At 39.3% G+C, this 22,689-nt stretch overlaps 2 long non-coding RNA genes across 2 annotated transcripts; both read left to right on the top strand.

Annotated features, from left to right (window-relative positions):
• Positions 1-201: 201 nt before the first annotated feature.
• LOC116982220 lies at positions 202-4,086 on the top strand. The gene is made up of 3 exons (XR_004414401.1): positions 202-350; positions 790-792; positions 3,951-4,086. It is a non-coding gene; the product is annotated as an uncharacterized LOC116982220 (long non-coding RNA).
• Positions 4,087-13,177: 9,091 nt separating this feature from the next.
• On the top strand, positions 13,178-21,766 carry LOC116982227. Its single transcript, XR_004414408.1, has 2 exons — positions 13,178-13,244; positions 21,628-21,766. It is a non-coding gene; the product is annotated as an uncharacterized LOC116982227 (long non-coding RNA).
• The last annotated feature ends 923 nt before the right edge of the window (positions 21,767-22,689 follow it).

Genomic DNA, 22,689 nt, shown 5'->3' with positions numbered 1-22,689 from the left:
CATTCGGCCCATCGAGTCTACCCCACCATTCAATCATGGCTGATCTATCTCTCCCTCCTAACCCCATTCTCCTGTCTTCTCCCCATAACCCCTGACACCCGCACTAATCAACAATCTATCGATCTCTGCCTCAAATATATCCACTGACTTGTGGCCTCCACCGCCGTCTGTGGCAACGAATCCCACAGATTCACAATCCTCTGCTAAAGAAATTCCTCCTCATCTCCTTCATAAAGGAAGGTTCTTTGATTCTGAGGCTTTGCCCTCTGGTCCTAGACTCTCCCACAAGTGGAAACATCCTCTTCACATCCACTCTATCCGTACTTTTCACTGTTCGGTGAAGTTTCAATGTCCCCCCCCCCCCCAACCCCTTCTAAACTCCAGCGAGTACAGGCCCAGTGCCGACAAACGCTCATCGTACGTTAACCCACTCATTCCTGGGATCGTTCTTGTAAACGCTAACTCTTTTGTCTTGCTGATGTTGAGGGATGGATTGTTATCCTGTCAATAGGCACAGGAGTAGGCCATTCGGCCCTTCAGGACAGAAGGTTCTCAATGTCTTTCCCATATTCTATCTCATCTTTGCTGCTCATGTGACTGAAATAGTGTTCTGACCAGTGGACGGACGTCTGGATCCCATTGGCCTGAGACCTGGCAACAAGTTGTGGGTGGCAAGGTCATGACCCTGAGGGACATTGGTGTCAAGGGTCACGGTGGAGGGAATGTTTTGACCTATTCTAACGTCTGAGAAGTGAATAGTGATGATTTGTTAATTCATCGTGGGTGAAGCAGGTGGGCTCACTTCTGACTATACTTTACTGTGGATTTAAACAGGAAAAGTCAACTTTCTTTATTAACAATGAATGACCCAGAGAAAGGAGAATGTTGCTCCTGGAAGTTCATAGAGTCACAGCATGGAAACAGCCCAGCATGGAAACAGGCCCTTCCTTCGGCCAAACATGCCCCATCTACACTAGTCCCACCCCGACCAACATACCCCATCTACACTAGTCCCACCCCAACCAACATGCCCCATCTACACTAGTCCCACCCCGACCAACATGCCCCATCTACACTAGTCCCACCCCGACCAACATGCCCCATCTACACTAGTCCCACCCAGACCAACATGCCCCATCTACACTAGTCCCACCCCGACCAACATACCCCATCTACATTAGTCCCACCCCAACCAACATGCCCCATCTACACTAGTCCCACCTGGACCAACATGCCCCATCTACACTAGTCCCACCCTGACCAACATGCCTCATCTACACTAGTCCCACCCTGACCAACATGCCTCATCTACACTAGTCCCACGCTGACCAACATGCCTCATCTACACTAGTCCCACCCTGACCAACATGCCCATCTACACTAGACCCACCTGCCCCACATTTGGCCCATATCCCTCCAAACCTGTCCTATCCACGTGTCTCTTAAACGTTGTGATAGTCCCAGCCTCAACTACCTCCTCCGGCAGCTCATTCCATACACCCACCACACTCTGTGTGGAAAGGTTGCCCCTCAGATTGACATTATTAATGTGAACCATTTGTGCACAACTCTGCTGGTGTGAGTAATAAATGAAATGATAGATAGCAAAAATACACAGTGGTTCCCGGAGGTTTTTGTCAGTTTCCCTACCTGCTTCCACTACCTGCAACCTCCAGCAACCACCTGCAACCTCCAGCAACCACCTGCAACCTCCAGCAACCACCTGCAACCTCCGGAACCGCACGGAAGCCTTGTGTGGGGCACAAAGTCTCCCGAGGTTTCCGTTCAGGTTTCCTAAGTGCGACAGGAGCATTACTTTGCAAACCCTAATTGAACTTAGCAACCAGGAAATTCTTGAAACTCCACATTTTTATCTTGCCATAAGTGTCAGTTAAAATTTTAGATGCAGAAACTGCAGTATCTTCACAGAATGCAGCGCATTATCCCTCAAAAATATTAAGCTTTTGATCAAATACATAGTGGGATATTTCTGAGCACCAAAGCTTGAAATGTGCCTTTGTTAACATTCATCAGTCGTCAAGGTAACCGTTGTGCAAAAATGATCTCAACATGTTTGAGAAATGTGATGATCCCATTTGAAAGCAATTTTCTCTCAGTCATCAACAACCCACCCACCCCATCTCCAATTTCCTCTATCCCTTTTAACCCATCATCAATCCCATTAACTGTATTTTTGTTCATTGCCAGACTTACATTAATTCACCATTAGTAGTCTGGCCTTCAGCTGTCTAGGGCCATAAACTCTGAAATAGCTTCATAAGGTGCTTTGTTTTCCTTTAAAACACTTCTCCATATTTAACTTAATCAAGAGCTTTGGGGTAGTTTTTCTTTCTTCTGTAATCAATGTTAGCACACTGGGTCTGTTATACAAATGTAAGTGGCTTCTGTTGTTTTAACAGAACCAATTTAGTGCCACAAGAATATTTCCTTAAATGTTGAATTGACTTTTATAATACCTGAGCAGCAAGATTGATGGCTCCAAAGATAGATGTGTTTGATAGGCATACTAACCTTATTGAGATGCTCTGCAGTTTGGACATAAGATTTTCCCAACAAAGCTTGCTCATGAGTTTCTAGGGCTGTATCAAACTGGATAAAATAACAAATATTAAAATGAGTCACGCAAACTAATTCTAGCAGTCCCAAATGTCTGCAAGTCAAACAAAGAAAATTATAAACAATAGATCTTGGATTATCTCAGAATACAAAATATATTTACGTTCATAAGATCATAAGAAATAGGAACAGAATTAGGCCATTCAGCCCATTAAGTCTACTTTGCCATTCAATCATGGCTGATCTATCTCTCCATCGTAACCCCATTCTCCTGCCTTCTCCCCATAACCTCTGACCCCCATGCTAATCTATAATCTATCTATTTCTGCCTTAAAAATATCCAGACTTTTTCTCCACAGCCTTCTGTGGCAAGGAATTCCACAGATTACCCAACCTCTGACTAAATAAATTTCTCCTGTTTAAGAAAGAACTGCAGATGCTGCAAAAATCAAAGGCAGACAAAAATGCTGGAGAAACTCAGCGGGTGAGGCAGCATCTATGGAGCGAAGGAATAGGAGATGTTTTGGGTCGAGACCCTTCTTCAGACTGATGTTGGGGGCGGGAAGAAGAAAGGAATAGGCGGGGACAGTAGGCTGTGGGAGAGCTTGGAAGGAGAGGGGAAAGACGGAGAAAGCAAGGACTACTTGAAATTGGAGAAGTCAATGTTCATACCGCTGGGGTGCAAACTGCCCAAGCAAAATATGAGGTGCTGTACTTCCAATTTGCGGTGGGACTCTCTCTGGCCATGGAGGAGGCCCAGGACAGAAAGGTCCGATTCTGAATGGGAGGGGGAGTTGAAGTACTGAGCCACTGGGAGATCAGGTTGGTTAATGCGGACCGAGCGGAGGTGTTGGGCGAAGCGATCGCCAAGCCTGCGGACCGAGCGATGTAGAGCAGTTGGTCTCAGCGATGTAGAGCAGTTGACACCTAGAACAGTGGATGCAATAGATGAGGTTGGAGGAGGTGCAGGTGAACCTCTGCCTCACCCGGAAAGACTGCTTGGGTCCTTGGATGGAGTCGAGGGGGTAGGTAAAGCGACAAGTGTAGCATTTCCTGCGGTTGCAAAGGAAAGTGCCAGGGGAGGGGATGGTTTGGGCCGGAAGGAATGAATTGAACAGGGAGTTACGGAGGGAGCGGTCTCTGTGGAAAGCCGAAAGGGGAGGAGATGGGAAGATGTGGCCAGTGGGTGGGATCCCATTGCAGGTGACGAAAAAGTCGAAAAGGGCGAAAATAAATTTCTCCTTATCTGCTTCCTAAAAGAACTTCCTGTAATCCTGAGGCTGTGACCTCGTCTTAGACTCTCCCACTAGTGGGAACATCCTCGCCACAGCTACTCTATCCAAGCAGTTCACTATTCTATATATTTCAATTAGGTCTTCCCTCATTCTTTTAAACTCCAGCGAGTACAGGCCCTGTGCTGTCATACGGTCATATGTTAACTTATTCATTCCAGGGATCATTCTTGTTAACCTCCTCTGGACCCTCTCCAGAGCCAGCACATCCTTCCTCGGATATGGTGTCCAAATTTGCTCACAATATCCCAAATGCGGCCTGACCAACGCCTTATAGAGCCTCAGCATTACATCCCTCTTGTTGTATAGAAACCCTCAAAATAAATGCTAGACTGAATAAATAAATAGACTGATTCCTGGGATGGCAGGACTTTCATATGAAGAAACACTGGATAGACTCAGCTTGTTCTCGCTAGAATTTTGAAGATTGAGGTGGGATCTTATAGAAACTAACAAAATTCTTAAGGGGTTGGACAGGCTAGATGCAGGAAGATTGTTCCCGATGTTGGGTGAGTCCAGAACAAGGGGTCACAGTTTAAAGATAAGGAGATCTTTTAGGACCGAGATGAGAAAAACATTTTTCACACAGAGAGTGGTGAATATCTGGAATTCTCTACCACAGAAGGTAGTTGAGGCCAGATCATTGGCTATATTTAAGAGGAAGTTAGATGTGGCCCTTGTGGCTAAAGGTATCAGGGGGTATGGAGAGAAGGCAGGGAGAGGATACTGAGTTGGATGATCAGCCATGATCATATTGAATGGTGGTGCAGGCTCGAAGGACCGTATGGCCTTCTCCTGCACCTATTTTCTGTTTCTATGCTAACATTGCATTTGCTTTCTTTAATACCGATTCGACTCGCAGATTAACTTTTTGGGAATCCTGCACCAATGCTCCCAAGTCCATGTCCACCTCCAATTTCTGAATTCTCCCCACATTTAGAAAATAATCTACACCTTTATTCCTACTACCAAAATGCATGACTCCACATTTTGCTACGCTGTATTCCATCTGCCACTTCTCTGCTCACACTCCCAACCTATCCAACTCCGCTCTGGACCACTTGGACAACAAAAACTCATATGTCAGGCTGTTATTCATCGATTACAGCTCGGCATTTAACACAATCATCCCCTCCAAGCTGGTTACCAAACTCGCAGAACTGGGTCTCTGCGCATCCCTCGGCAATTGGATTCTCGAATTCCTCATTCACAGATCACAGTCTGTTCGTATTGGTGGAAATGTATCAGACTGGATAACAATCAGCACGGGGAGAGCTCAAGGCTGCGTGCTCAGCCCCCTGCTGTACTTACTCTATAATCATGACTGCATAGCCGGTCACAGTGCGAACTCCATCATCAAGTTCGCTGATGACACCACTGTTGTGGGAAGTATCACTGATGGGGATGAGTCAGTAGGGCTCGAAATTATCGATAGCCCGGGTGCCATTGACCACCCAAAGTGACGCCGGGTAACCTAAACGCCGACTCATTTTGCCCGGCTTGGCAATCAAATACTGGTTTATAACGATAGACACAAAAAACTGTAGTAACTCCACGGGTCAAGCAGCATCTCTGGAGAATAGGAACGTGACGACTCGTGTCAGCGGCGGCGGCTGTATTCCTCTAGTATCTTTGATTGCGGGGCAAAGATACTAGGTGTGTGGTGACGAAGGGTCGGAGCGAATGGCGGGCTCCGAACTGCGGCAACAGTGCCCGCGACAGCGACTCCTCCTCCCGCATCCCGCCCAGCGGAAGGAGGCCTCTCCCTCCCTCCTCCCGGCCTCGGTGTGCGAGAGGGGTTGTTTTGAAAGCACCGTTGACGGATTTGCAAGCAGCGGCGGCTATCGCCCTGATAACGGCGGCTGCTTGCAAATCCGCCAACGGCGCTTTCAAAACAACCCCTCTCGCACGCCGAGACCGGGAAGAGGGAGGGGGCGTGGGAGAGGGAAAGGGAGAGTGAGAGGGAGGCCTCCTTCCGCCGTCTTAAACAGCTGCACCAAAGATCCTATAGCTATAGGATCTTTGAGGTGCACCGCTCGGCCCCGCACCTTCCTGTCGGCAGGCAGAGGAGGGGAGGCGGTGACACTTTGGCGTTGGACAGGGACGGCCAAGGCAGCGGGGCGATGTTGTCCGAGGAGCGCTGACCTTCCTTCCTCCCCACCTCCTCTACCCCTCCCCCCCTCTCTCTCTTGTACGCCCCCCCCTCCACCCCCCTTATCCTGGGACCCCCCCTCTCCATCTCACACTGATCCCCATTCCGTCCTCTATTCAGTCCTCACTGACATCCCCTGTGCTCCCCTCCCCATCTACCCCCCATCTATTCATCACCCTACCACCTTGCATTGATTCTCCTGTCACCCCCCCCATGATCCCCCAATTCATCCTGTACTGACCCCCCTTCCCATCCATCCTGCACTTCTCCCCCATTCATACTGCACTGATCCACCCATTCATCCCGTACTGACCCACGCTCCATTTACCCTGCACCAATCCCCCCATCGATCCTGTAGTGATCTTCCCATTCATCTTTTACTGATCTCCCATTCATCCTGTACTAATCCCCTCATGCATCCTGTACTGATCCCTCATGCATCCTGTAGTGACCTCCCATTCATCCTGCGCAAACTCTCCGATCCACACTGTCCTGACCCCCCTGCCCTTCATCCTGTACTGAACCCCCCATTCATCCTGTGCTGACCCCCCCCATCCATCCTGTACTGATTCAAGAAGAATGGGGGGAACAGTCTGAAGAAGGGTCTCGACCCGAAACGTTGCCTATTTCCTTAGGTCCATAGATGCTGCCTCACCCGCTGAATTTCTCCAGCATTTATTGTCTACCCCCATTCGTGCTGTACTGAACCCCCCATTCATCCTGTACTGATACCCCCCCATCCATCCCGCACTGAACCCCCCATTCAACACCACTGACATCCCCCGTACTCCCCCCCCCTCACAATTTTACATACTCCAACCAACACGTACTAATTCACCTGCCTCAATCCATCCATTCCGCACCGATTGCCTTCACAACCCTCCCCCCCCCCCACGCCATCTATCCACCCCGCACTGATTCACACACCCCCTGACCCCATTGTGCTTCATGGTCTTCAGAGCAAACATTGACTATGTTTGATAATGGAATGCAATCAAATGTGTTTTAATTCCCAATGTTATTATTTGTTTTGATACCTTTAAACATATTACCAAAAGAAAATTTGCTGCAGTTATGTCCTTTGGCCATCTCTTGTCAGTTAGTGTAATGTTTAACCTGTCCGATGGGTATAGTCGGTTTTAACAGCTATTATCATAAAATGTCTTTAGAAATGTCTTTGCATCCTGTATATTTTGTTGTGGATAAATTATGTGGGAAGCCAGAGTGTTTCTGTACCAATAGCAATAACGACCCATGCTATGGCCATGTCATGGTAATTTTTGGTCCTTCACAGAAAACATGTTTGCATCAATCTGTAGTGTTTAGGGTTACGCATATATGTTACCATGGTCCAGGATTTATTGACACAGGTTGATCATATGCTGAATAATCCAACCACATTTTTGTTTCGAAGTGGAAAGAACTAATAGAAATTGCATTAATTGTAATGTGTAAAAAGAGTTGAGATATTGTATTATAATTTTGCTGCATGTTATTGTGGTATATATCATGTGTTCAAGAAGGAACTGCAGATGCTGGAAGATCAAAGGTACACAAAATGCTGGAGAAACTCAGCGGGTGCAGCAGCATCTATGGAGCGAAGGAAAGTATGAAGAGAGGTTTCGGCCCGAAACGTCGCCTATTTCCTTCGCTCCATAGATGCTGCTGCACCCGCTGAGTTTCTCCAGCATTTATGTGGTATATATCATGTCTTGATTGGTGAATATGTTTAGTTTGTGAGTTATTTGAAGCAGAAATAATATGTGAATGTAGACAAAAGGGCTGGAGAAACTCAGCGGATGCGGCAGCATCTATGGAGCGAAGGAAATAGGCAACGTTTCGGGCCGAAACCCTTCTTCAGGCCTGAAACATTGCCTATTTCCTTCGCTCCATAGGTGCTGCTGCACCCGCTGAGTTTCTCTAGCACTTTTGTCTACCTTCGATTTTCCAGCATCTGCAGTTCCTTCTTGAACATAATATGTGAATGCTTCATTGAGCATAATTCCACTGGTAACTACGCACTTCGTCCGAGCACATTATCGCACGCATCATGCAAACCGTCTTAAATGACCACCTAAACTGTCATTTGGCAACCTAAAAAGCTGTCAAGGTTCCCGGCTGGCAACAGGGAAAAAACGTTAATCGAGAGCCCGAGAGTATAGAAGAGAGATCTGTCCATATGATGCCAGCGCAATAACCTGGCCCTCAACACCAGCAAAACCAAGGAACTGATTGTGGACTTTGGAAGGAGTAGGATGGGGACCCACAGTCCCGTTTATATCAGCGGGTCAATGGTTGAAAGGGCAAGAGCTTCAAATTCCAGGGCGTGCACATCTCTGAAGATCATTCCTGGTCTGAGAACACTAATGCAATTATCAAGAAAGCTCATCAGCGCCACTACTTCCTGAGAAGATTACAGAGAGTCATTTTGTCAAGGAAGACTCTCTCTAACTTCTACACTTATTGTTCGCATTGGTGATAGAACCATTGGCGGAAAAAATTAGATCTGAACCTGAAATATATGGCTATAATACTGATACAACAATTAATAAAATTTCTTTATATGCAGATGATGTTTTGATTTATATTACAAAACAGGAAATTAGTATTCCCAACCTGCTAAACATTATAACTAAGTTTGGTGCATTTTCTGGGTATAGGATTAATTGGGATAAAAGCGAGATTATGCCAATAACAGGAATAAATCTAAATACATTACAACAATACCCATTAAAAGTAGTTACAGACAAACTTAAATATTTAGGGATTAACGTAACTAAAACTCATAACTCATTAATAAAATCCAACTATCCTCAACTATTAGATAAACTTAGAAAAAATATTTTATATTGGAAAACACTTCCTATATCCATGATTGGTAGAATAAGTGCCATAAAGATGGTATTTCTACCACAGTTGTTATATTTGTTTCAGGCTATTCCTTTTTTTCTTCCGAAAACTTTTTTTTTTTAAATTGATAATATTGTTAATAGTTTTATTTGGGATTATAAAAATCACAGAATAAATAAAAAACATCTATGCAAAGCTAAGATAAATGGAGGATTAGCACTTCCAAACTTTTTATATTATTTTTGGGCTGTTCAGATTAAGAATATGAATTTCTGGTGGGTAAATATGGATCATGAACCGACATGGTTAAATATAGAAAAGGAAGACTGTCTACCTTTCAATGTAGGTTCGATAATTTTTGCACCAACGGAAGTACAAAAAAAAAATTATAAAGACAACCTAATAATATATAATAATAGACGTATTTGGAAACAAATAGTTAAGACTCTACATTTGGATAATCTCTCATTTAGATTACCAATTATGAATAACCCATCGTTTAAACCTGCTATATTAGATGGGGGGGTTTAAACAATGGGATGATTTAGGAATTACAAGGATAGAACACCTTTATAGAAAAGGAAAATTTCTTTTATTCCAGGAGTTACAAGATATTTATGGATTGTCTCCACAACATTTGTTTAGGTATTTACAAATTAGAGATTATATTAAATCCAATACACAAGATTATAAAAATAAAGAAGCAGGATTGTTAGACGAACTGTTTAATTTATATCCAAATACAGAAAAATTAATAGCCTATATATATAACATCATTTTGGATAAGGAGAATCCAATAACGGAAATATATCGTCAAGCATGGGAAAATGAAATGGGATTGGCTATAACAAAAGAAAACTGGGAAGAAAGTCTACAACGAATACACCGGTGTTCATTAAACGCCAGACATATATTGATACAATTTAAAGTATTATATAGGTTACATTATTCGAAAACTAAATTAAATAGTATTTTTCCGAATCTCTCCGCTATTTGTGATAAGTGCAAGAAAGCAGAGGCAAATTTAATACATAGTTTCGTTACATGTCCTAAATTGAATTATTACTGGACAGAAATTTTTAAAGTTATTTCTGAAGTCATCAAAGTTAAATTGGACCCTAACCCAAAGCTAATAATATTTGGAATTCCGGATTTACATCTATCACTTACAGTAAATCAAAGAAATTTCTTTGATTACTGTTTGATAATTGGGAAAAAAATCATATTGAAATTTTGGAAGGGAACATTATCCCCCACAACCAAAATGTGGGCAGCAGAGATGATGGAGACGTTACATCTGGAAAGAATTAGATTTGTCCTATTGGACAAGTATAATTCTTTTGAACAGATATGGTCTCCATATATACAGTATTTAGAGAAGTAGCTGTTCTTGGCAACACAGCTCGGCGTGCACCCTGCGGGATTTGGTGAGAATAATTCATTTTTATATTGGAATTAACATATATGTCTTTATTGATACTATCACTTGTAGTAGTGTTATTAACAATACATATTGTGGTTTTTCATTTTTTTTTTTTTTTTTTTCTTTTTTTTTTTCGTTTCTCTTTTCTTTCTTATATATAATCAAATTATTATTTAATCACTCTCTTAATGATTTATAACTGTTCTATTCTTTTTCTATCATTATTTCTAAAAAAAAATAGTAGATAAGTATTACTAGTGTTTTACTTAATGCAAATTGAATTAATTTGATATAAAGTTGTTTGAAGCATTGTAATTGATTACCTTTAATAAAAAAATTTATTAAAAAAAAAAAAAGAAATAATATGTGAATGTAGACAAAAGGGCTGGAGAAACTCAGCAGATGCGGCAGCATCTATGGAGCGAAGGAAATAGGCAACGTTTCGGGCCGAAACCCTTCTTCAGGCCTGAAACATTGCCTATTTCCTTCGCTCCATAGGTGCTGCTGCACCCGCTGAGTTTCTCTAGCACTTTTGTCTACCTTCGATTTTCCAGCATCTGCAGTTCCTTCTTGAACATAATATGTGAATGCTTCATTGAGCATAATTCCACTGGTAACTACGCACTTCGTCCGAGCACATTATCGCACGCGTCATGCAAACCGTCTTAAATGACCACCTAAACTGTCATTTGGCAACCTAAAAAGCTGTCAAGGTTCCCGGCTGGCAACAGGGAAAAAACGTTAATCGAGAGCCCGAGAGTAGACTTCCGGTGGCGACATGCTTTGTTAGCAGTCGCAAACTTTCTAGCTCCGCTGAAAAAATCGCGATTTTTCGCGTTAAAATCGGGTCAGGAGGTCGGGACCGTTTTTAAAAACTTACCGGAGTCTCATGTCGCGGTGCTGATGACGTCATCAGTAAGCGCCGTGAATTTAACGGAGGGAAAGGCATTTTAAATGAAAAAAACGTCTCCAGGTCAGAGCCCACAGAGGAAAGCTACAAAACACCTGCTGAAGACTCAGGAACATCAAGAAACTGCAAAACTGACCTCTGGAGTGGACTCTGGAATGGCTACACGATCTAAGACTGAGATGACCACAAAAGAGAAAACCGAAATGGAGGAGTTAAAGAACTCGGTAAGAGATTTGAAAAATGAGTTGAAAGCTGGAAACTTAAATTTGATGGAAAACATGCATGCATTTATTAATGCCGGTAATGAAAAAATACTTGAGTGCATTGGGGCTCTGCAAAAAAAAGTTGATGATGTGCAAGAAGAATTAACGGAGAAAATTAATAAGGTGGCAGAAGAGTCCACAAAGATGTTTGAGGCTGTGCATGAAACTGTTTCTGCAAATGTAACTGCAGTGAAAGATATAAAAGCTGTTGTGGAAGAGATGGCTGGAGAGATGCAGACGATGAAGTTAGAAATAGACAGCCTCAAGAGCCAACTTACAAAGGTTTCTGATAAATATGTTGACCTAGAAGCTCGCTCAAGACGTCAAAATATACGAATACGTGGAGTAAAAGAGGGAGCTGAGGGGGACAATGCTCGTGAGTACACTGCCAACCTAATTAAACACGTGCTCAATCTATCTGAGGCACCTGTAATTGAAGAAGCACATCGACTACCCAGAGTTAAACCAAAATCTCAAGGAGAACATGCCTACCCAAGACAGATCATAATCAAACTTCGGGATATCCCAACAATGGAAGCGCTGATGAAAAAGATCAAATACGGAGAGAACATGATGTACGGAAATGATTCTATTAAACTCCTACGGGACTACCCTCACGAGATTGTTCTGAAGAGAAGAAAGTTCTCACAGACCAGAGAAGCTCTTTACGAGGTCAAGGGTGTCAGATGTGGAGTATATTATCCGGCCAGAATGCGTATTACTTTCAGGGGAATCTCAAAAACATTTATTAACTCGGTGGAATCTCTTAAATACGCTCAAGAAATCGTGGCCAAGGCAGCAACAACTGAAGATTGATCACCAAGACGTCATGAACAAATTAATTTGCTTATCCCCCCAACAAGAATATCACAAGAAAAGTGAAATAAGCGAACAACACCAATCTTTAAAAATTACTACACGCAACAGATTTTCCAAGAGACGTGTCTAGACATTATTATCTCGCCTTGAACATTGCGGAATCTAACTCAAGGACATTCTGTGCTCAAACGAGGAAAGACTGATAACATGGGAGTGAATCTGCTGAGCTGAGAGCGAAAAACATCACATGGCTTATACAGTTTTACAAAATATTGAGAATTAATAATTAATAACTAACAATACTAATATAGAAATAGCAACTGAAACTGATAAAAATTAATAATTAATAATTAATAACTAAAAATTCTAATATAGAAATAGCAACTGAAACTGATAAAAATGTGTTGCCTGCTTTATAACGCAGACAACCGTAATCACATATGTTCCGCAGCTCGAATGGGGAGGGGAGGAGACTCGGGCACCTGGCACAGTTCCAGGAGCCTGACTTCGGTTAACCCTTTCAACGAACAAATCACTTTTAACAATACTAAAACCATTTACAAATAGTTAAGAGATAAAGAGTGAGGAATATATGTAACTTAATACATGATTAGATTTGATAAGTTGGAATGAAACATATATATATATATACTGCAACTGGGTGAAATAGAACTTATTTGGAAACGGTACCGACCCCCTAGGGTTTGGGTAATAAAGGCAGCGGGGCTAATTTTTTAACATCTACACCGGAAGCGATATAGATGTCGTACCCCACAGACGAGTGGGTCACTCACTACGGTGTCCGAAACTCAGACACCGTAAATTTATTTGATATACTTTTTTTTTTTATTATCACAATATGTCACATCTATGTGTTTTCTTTTCAAGGACAATCGCAGAGGGGAACTACCAAGGAAGTCTATATTATAAATGCTCCCAAAATAACCAGAGTCCTGAGGTATGAATGCACCATAATAAATAAGGTCATCAAAATAGGTAGAAATGTATGACGACAATCAAAAGAAAATGGGAGGAATCACACTATGCAGTTGGAATATAAGGGGTATTAATGAACCTATTAAAAGGGGCAAGATACTAGCTCAGTTGAAATCATACAACACGGATATTTCGTTTCTACAGGAAACGCATCTTAAACATCAAGATCAGACGAGACTGAGGGCGAACTGGATAGGCCAAACATTTCACTCTTCATTTACTTCCAAATCTAGAGGTACCGCTATCATTATTCGTAAAGGAATTCCATTTAAATCAAAGAATATTATTTCAGATAAGGAAGGGAGATACCTTATAGTAGCAGGAGAGATCAATAATACGCCAATTACGTTGGTAAACATATATGCGCCCAATTTTGATAATCCTCAATTTTTTAATAAAATTCTGAATATAATTGCAGAATGTACTTATCAAAATGTCATAATTGGAGGAGACTTTAACTGTGTTTTAGACCCTTATCTAGATAAATCGATGCAAAAACAAAAAGGTAATAGGAAATCTAAAACCAGTGAACTTTTACATACATATATGGAAAACACAAATATAGTAGATGTGTGGAGGATTGCAAACCCGACGGGAAGGGATTATTCGTTTTATTCAACGGTGCATAAAACATACTCACGGATAGACTATTTTCTTGTGGATACAAAATTAATTCCGCACACTATGAACCCTAAATACCACACTAATGCGATCTCAGACCACTCCCCGCTAACTTTTGTTTTAAAACTAGAAGGAATGTCTATGAATAAATCGTTCTGGAGGTTTAACTCGCAAATTTTAAAAGACCCACAAGGGAGTATATATCTAAAAAAACAGATGGACCTATTTTTTGAGATAAATGATACACCAGATATATCCCCCACGCTATTATGGGAATCCTTCAAAGCATTTATTAGAGGAGTCATTATTTCATTTCAAGCTTATCAAAATAAAAAGAATAAGAATGAACAAAGACATTTAGAAGAACAAATAAAACAATTAGATACAGATAATGCTAAAGATCCAACTATGGATAAACATAATAAAATCCTATTATTGAAATTCAAGCTAAATAAATTACTGTCAGAGAAAGTTATAACATTATTTCAAATTACAAAACAAGAACACTTCGAATTCGGGGATAAACCCCACAAACTTTTAGCACGCCAACTGAAAAAACGGGAAAAAGAGAATGCAATATTAAAGATTAAATCAGATAGAGGGGAATTATTAACATTACCCAAGGATATCAATAAAAGATTTGCTCAATTTTACCAGAATCTATACACATCTAAAACGTTAATAGACAATAATAAAATTTCAGAATTTCTAGATAACTGTAACCTACCACAATTAGAACTGAGGGAACAAGAGGAACTGGGAGCACAAATTACTTCTAAGGAGATAGAAGACACAATAAAAACACTAAAGAATGGAAAAACACCAGGACCAGATGGATTCAGTAATGAATTTTATAAATCTTTTTATGACATAGTTACTCCACGATTACAGAAAATGTATACATATGCTTTTGAGGAGCAAAGCTTACCTGAAACACTAGCAGAATCAACGATCATATTAATACTTAAAAAAGATAAAAATATAGAAGAACCAGGTTCATATAGAGCTATTGCTTTGTTAAATACGGATCAAAAAATAATAGCGAAAACACTAGCCAGTAGACTAAGCAGGTATGTTAGTAGATTAATAAATGAGGATCAAACAGGATTTATACCTAAGAGACATTCATTCAATAACTTGAGACGTTTGCTTAACATAATGCACTCACATAAATCTCACGACCAAGAGTTAGCTATCATCTCACTGGATGCAGAAAAAGCGTTTGATCAAGTAGAATGGGATTATATGATTAAAGTATTGCAAAAATTCCAATTGGGAGAGAACTTCATTGCATGGATAAAACTATTATATAACAAACCTACGGCTAGAATACTAACTAATAATATATTATCCTCGAAATTTGAACTATCAAGGGGCAATAGACAAGGTTGTTCATTATCTCCGCTGTTATTTGCTTTGGTAATTGAACCCCTTGCTGAAAAAATAAGAACACACCTGGATATTTACGGTTATAATACAAAATATTCAAATAACAAAATATCCCTATATGCCGATGATGTACTACTGTACATCACAAAACCACAAATTAGTATACCGAATATATTAAATTTAATTGAGGACTTTGGATCCTTTTCAGGATATAGAATAAATTGGAACAAAAGTGAAATTATGTCGATAAAACCAAAAGACTCAACACATCTCAGGAAATTCCCCTTTAAAATAGCTACAGAAAAATTCAAATATTTGGGAATTGAAATTACTAGAAATTACCAGGATATGTTTAAAGCCAATTATAATCCCCTACTTAAGAAATTAAATAATTTGATTAAATTCTGGAAAACACTTCCGATGTCCTTAATAGGCAGAATAAACGCTATAAAAATGATTTTCTTACCACAAATTCTATACCTATTTCAATCAATACCTATATATCTCCCAAAAAAGTTTTTCAAAAAATTGGACTCAGACATTACAAATTTCATATGGGATTATAAACCCCATAGAATACAAAGAACACACCTTAATAAACGAAAAGAGTGGGGGGGTCTAGCGCTCCCTAACTTTATGTATTATAATTGGGCAGTAAATATTAAAAATATGATTCACCTGCTGGACAATTCTGCCCAGCAGGCGGACTGGATTGTAATGGAAAAAGGGGATTGCTCCCCGAGTAATATAGGAGCGATTATCCTCTCACCAATAAATCTGAATAATAAAAATTATAATAAAAACCCAATTATACATAGCACAATTAGAACATGGAAACAAATAAAACAGAATCTAAAATTAAGAAACCTATCTCTCTCAATACCAATAGCCAATAACCCATCGTTTAAACCATCAATCATAGACAAATCATTTATACATTGGGAAAGAATGGGAATCAAAACGCTCGAAGATCTGTATGAAGTGGGAAAATTACTATCATTTCAACAACTACAACTGAAATATAATTTGAAAAATAACCAATATTTTAAATATCTTCAAATTTGTGATTATTTGAAAAAATACACAAAAGACTATCATAATATGCCTTCCGACTTACTGGACGAAGCAATGAAGACAAAGGCGGAATCAGCTAACTTAATATCGTACTTATATAATATCATTTTAAACATAGAAATACCCACAACAGATGGAATTAGAAGAGACTGGGAACAAGAATTAGCTATAAAAATTTCAAAAGAGAGCTGGGATAAACATTTACTACAGGTGCATAAATGCTCGATCAATGTACGACATACGCTTATCCAATTCAAAACATTACATAGACTATACTATTCAAAAACTAAATTAAATAAAATCTTTCCCAATGTTTCACCAATCTGTGATAAATGTCTGTGTCAAGAAGCTACCATAGCGCATTCTTTTATTTTTTGTACAAAAATCCAAAAATTCTGGCATGGAATATTTGATATTTTTTCAAAATTAATTAAAATAAAACTGGTACCAAAACCAGAATGGATCATTTTGGGATATCGGAAGATATCCCTGAATTAAACGTGTATCAGAAGAATTTACTCAATTACGGGCTAATAATGGGAAAAAAGCTCATACTTAAATTCTGGAAAAATGCGCCCACACCAACAATAAAAATGTGGATATCAAATATGTTTGAAACATTACATCTGGAAGAGATGAGATTCCTCTTAGCAGATAAAGCAAACCAATTCCAAAAGACGTGGTCTACGTTTATGGACCTATTACAAGCATGAGGTGCAATAGTAATTTTAAATAAATAAATAAATAAATAAATGGTATCAGGACCTGGCATTGGGTGATAAAACAACAAAAACAGACTTGGTTGGTAGTCTTTCTGCGGAGTTTAATGTTATAATAGAGCGATTGTCCTTACTTTCTTTTTCTTTCTTTTCTAGGGTCTACTTTCTTACTTTACTTCCTTCTCTAACTTCTTTTCTAAGGGGCTTTCTTTTCCCAACACTCTTCTGCACTTCACAACTCTTGCGCACCTTCTTTACTTTCCTTACTTCTATCTTTTTCTTAAAGCTTTAAAAAAAAAAAAAATGAAGCGGTACAAAAAATGTATTAAGATATATGTGTTGTGTATTATTGTAATTTACCGTACTTCTAATAAAAAAAAATAAAAAAAAAAAAGAGAGCCCGAGAGTATAGAAGAGAGATCTGTCCATATGATGCCAGCGCAATAACCTGGCCCTCAACACCAGCAAAACCAAGGAACTGATTGTGGACTTTGGAAGGAGTAGGATGGGGACCCACAGTCCCGTTTATATCAGCGGGTCAATGGTTGAAAGGGCAAGAGCTTCAAATTCCAGGGCGTGCACATCTCTGAAGATCATTCCTGGTCTGAGAACACTAATGCAATTATCAAGAAAGCTCATCAGCGCCACTACTTCCTGAGAAGATTACAGAGAGTCATTTTGTCAAGGAAGACTCTCTCTAACTTCTACACTTATTGTTCGCATTGGTGATAGAACCATTGGCGGAAAAAATTAGATCTGAACCTGAAATATATGGCTATAATACTGATACAACAATTAATAAAATTTCTTTATATGCAGATGATGTTTTGATTTATATTACAAAACAGGAAATTAGTATTCCCAACCTGCTAAACATTATAACTAAGTTTGGTGCATTTTCTGGGTATAGGATTAATTGGGATAAAAGCGAGATTATGCCAATAACAGGAATAAATCTAAATACATTACAACAATACCCATTAAAAGTAGTTACAGACAAACTTAAATATTTAGGGATTAACGTAACTAAAACTCATAACTCATTAATAAAATCCAACTATCCTCAACTATTAGATAAACTTAGAAAAAATATTTTATATTGGAAAACACTTCCTATATCCATGATTGGTAGAATAAGTGCCATAAAGATGGTATTTCTACCACAGTTGTTATATTTGTTTCAGGCTATTCCTTTTTTTCTTCCGAAAACTTTTTTTTTTTAAATTGATAATATTGTTAATAGTTTTATTTGGGATTATAAAAATCACAGAATAAATAAAAAACATCTATGCAAAGCTAAGATAAATGGAGGATTAGCACTTCCAAACTTTTTATATTATTTTTGGGCTGTTCAGATTAAGAATATGAATTTCTGGTGGGTAAATATGGATCATGAACCGACATGGTTAAATATAGAAAAGGAAGACTGTCTACCTTTCAATGTAGGTTCGATAATTTTTGCACCAACGGAAGTACAAAAAAAAAATTATAAAGACAACCTAATAATATATAATAATAGACGTATTTGGAAACAAATAGTTAAGACTCTACATTTGGATAATCTCTCATTTAGATTACCAATTATGAATAACCCATCGTTTAAACCTGCTATATTAGATGGGGGGTTTAAACAATGGGATGATTTAGGAATTACAAGGATAGAACACCTTTATAGAAAAGGAAAATTTCTTTTATTCCAGGAGTTACAAGATATTTATGGATTGTCTCCACAACATTTGTTTAGGTATTTACAAATTAGAGATTATATTAAATCCAATACACAAGATTATAAAATAAAGAAGCAGGACTGTTAGACGAACTGTTTAATTTATATCCAAATACAGAAAAATTAATAGCCTATATATATAACATCATTTTGGATAAGGAGAATCCAATAACGGAAATATATCGTCAAGCATGGGAAAATGAAATGGGATTGGCTATAACAAAAGAAAACTGGGAAGAAAGTCTACAACGAATACACCGGTGTTCATTAAACGCCAGACATATATTGATACAATTTAAAGTATTATATAGGTTACATTATTCGAAAACTAAATTAAATAGTATTTTTCCGAATCTCTCCGCTATTTGTGATAAGTGCAAGAAAGCAGAGGCAAATTTAATACATAGTTTCGTTACATGTCCTAAATTGAATTATTACTGGACAGAAATTTTTAAAGTTATTTCTGAAGTCATCAAAGTTAAATTGGACCCTAACCCAAAGCTAATAATATTTGGAATTCCGGATTTACATCTATCACTTACAGTAAATCAAAGAAATTTCTTTGATTACTGTTTGATAATTGGGAAAAAAATCATATTGAAATTTTGGAAGGGAACATTATCCCCCACAACCAAAATGTGGGCAGCAGAGATGATGGAGACGTTACATCTGGAAAGAATTAGATTTGTCCTATTGGACAAGTATAATTCTTTTGAACAGATATGGTCTCCATATATACAGTATTTAGAGAAGTAGCTGTTCTTGGCAACACAGCTCGGCGTGCACCCTGCGGGATTTGGTGAGAATAATTCATTTTTATATTGGAATTAACATATATGTCTTTATTGATACTATCACTTGTAGTAGTGTTATTAACAATACATATTGTGGTTTTTCATTTTTTTTTTTTTTTTTTTTCTTTTTTTTTTTGGTTTGTATTTTTTTTATTATATATAATAAAATTATTATTTAATCACTCTCTTAATGATTTATAACTGTTCTATTCTTTTTCTATCATTATTTCTAAAAAAAAATAGTAGATAAGTATTACTAGTGTTTTACTTAATGCAAATTGAATTAATTTGATATAAAGTTGTTTGAAGCATTGTAATTGATTACCTTTAATAAAAAAATTTATTAAAAAAAAAAAAGAAATAATATGTGAATGTAGACAAAAGGGCTGGAGAAACTCAGCGGATGCGGCAGCATCTATGGAGCGAAGGAAATAGGCAACGTTTCGGGCCGAAACCCTTCTTCAGGCCTGAAACATTGCCTATTTCCTTCGCTCCATAGGTGCTGCTGCACCCGCTGAGTTTCTCTAGCACTTTTGTCTACCTTCGATTTTCCAGCATCTGCAGTTCCTTCTTGAACATAATATGTGAATGCTTCATTGAGCATAATTCCACTGGTAACTACGCACTTCGTCCGAGCACATTATCGCACGCGTCATGCAAACCGTCTTAAATGACCACCTAAACTGTCATTTGGCAACCTAAAAAGCTGTCAAGGTTCCCGGCTGGCAACAGGGAAAAAACGTTAATCGAGAGCCCGAGAGTATAGAAGAGAGATCTGTCCATATGATGCCAGCGCAATAACCTGGCCCTCAACACCAGCAAAACCAAGGAACTGATTGTGGACTTTGGAAGGAGTAGGATGGGGACCCACAGTCCCGTTTATATCAGCGGGTCAATGGTTGAAAGGGCAAGAGCTTCAAATTCCAGGGCGTGCACATCTCTGAAGATCATTCCTGGTCTGAGAACACTAATGCAATTATCAAGAAAGCTCATCAGCGCCACTACTTCCTGAGAAGATTACAGAGAGTCATTTTGTCAAGGAAGACTCTCTCTAACTTCTACAGGTGCACAGTAGGGAGCATGCTGACCGGTTACATCGTGGCTTGGTTCGGCAACCTGAGTGCCCTGGAGAGGAAAAGACTACAAAAAATAGTAAACAAGCCCAGTCAATCATCGGCTCTGACCTTCCTTCCATCGAGGGGATTTATCGCAGTCGCTGCCTCAAAAAGGCTGGCAGTATCATCAAAGACCCACAACATCCTGGCCACACACTCATCTCCCTGCTACCTTCAGGTAGAAGGTACAGGAGCCTGAAGACTGCAACAACCAGGTTCAGCAATAGCTACTTACCCATAGCCATCAGGCTATTAAACCTGGCTCGGACAAAACTTTGATTATTAATAACCTATTATCTGTTATTTGCCCTTGATCATTTTATTTATTCATGTGTGTATATATTTATATTACGGTATATGGACACATTGATCTGTTTTGTAGTAAATGCCTACTATGTTCTGTGTGCTGAAGCAAAGCAAGAATTTCATTGTCCTATCAAAGACAAATGACAATAAACTCACTTGAACATGTCCTTCTGCAGAGTCCCTGCTTTCTTTACCTGCCCCTCCACCTATTTTCGTACCACCCGCATACTTGGCCACAAAGCCTTCAATCCCCTCATCCAAATCATTATGAAGTTTTAAGTGGCAGGAGCAGAATTAGGCCATTCAGCCCATCATCTACTCTGCCATTCAATTATGGTTGATCTCTCTCCTCCTCAATCCCATCCTCCAGCCTTCTCTCCAGAACCCCTGACTAATCAAGAATCCATCTATCTCTGTCTTAAAAATATCTATTGATGGCCTCCACAGCCATCTGTGGCAATGAATTCAAGGGACAATGTATAGATGAGAACTAGGTAAAATTCCAGAATGGGGAAAATAAGAAGTCATTGAATATATTTACCTCTAGTAATTGGGTTAACACACTCAATACACCTGTACTTTTTTCCAACTTTTCTTTCAGTTCACTGAACTCAGTAACAGCACCACAGAGGTCTCTCTGCACCTGTTTTTAAAAAAAAACATGCAAGATAATCACTGAAAACTGCACCTTAAATCTAAAGTACATACTTCATACCTCGATTTTTAGCTAAAAAAAAAAACATGATTTAGTACGAAGCAAGCTATGTCAACAAGAGACAAAATTATGTTTTTTTCTAAATATTTTGGTCAAGGAGCCTAGATAGAACCTGGCATAATCAGTAAATGTAAAATCATTCAGAGAGAGTTTTAACATCACGTTTCCAATGCTTTTATATTTATTTATAAGGTAACTACATCATGAAAATTGTATGTAAAACTTTGTGAAAAAATAAATAGCAACAAAATGTTAGCAGCTGTTTAGCAGACTTGGTTCCTTTACGTATATTATGTTGACAACAATGTTTTACTGTTTTATGAAATAGCATGGAATGGACCACAAGAACTCTTTAATATTTTAAATTAATAAACATTATTTAAATAAAGTCTCAGAGACAATCTGTGCGCAATCAGGCCCTTCGGCCCGACATGTCCCATCTACACCAGTGTCACCTGCCAGCGATTGGTCCATATCCCTGTAAACCTATCCTATCCATGTACCTGCCAAATGTCTCTTAACCAATGCAATAGCAGACTTGGTTTCAACTGCCTCAACTACCTCCCCCTGGTAGCTCGTTCCATCCACCCACCACCCTTTATACAGTCAGAGCCATACAGGCCAAAATGTCCCATCTACATCAGTTCCACTTGCCTGCATTTGGCCCATATTACTCTAAACCCGACCCATCTATGTACCTGTGTAATTGCTTCTTAAACAATACTGTTGTCCCTGCCTCAACTACATCCCTCTGGCAGCTTATTCCATACACCTATCACCCTTTATACAGTCAGTCATATAGACCAACATGTCCCATCTACACCAGTTCCACTTGCCTGCATTTGGCCCACATTATTCTAACCCCGTCCTATCTATGTACCTGTGTAATTGCTTCTTAAACATTACAAATGTCCCTGCCTCAACTACCTTCTCTGGCAGCTCATTCCA

Source organism: Amblyraja radiata, chromosome 16 (assembly GCF_010909765.2).
Source record: "Amblyraja radiata isolate CabotCenter1 chromosome 16, sAmbRad1.1.pri, whole genome shotgun sequence".
NCBI classification, from domain to species: Eukaryota; Metazoa; Chordata; class Chondrichthyes; order Rajiformes; family Rajidae; genus Amblyraja; species Amblyraja radiata.
Note: the sequence above shows the minus strand (reverse complement) of the source record. Positions and strands in the feature narration are given on the sequence as shown.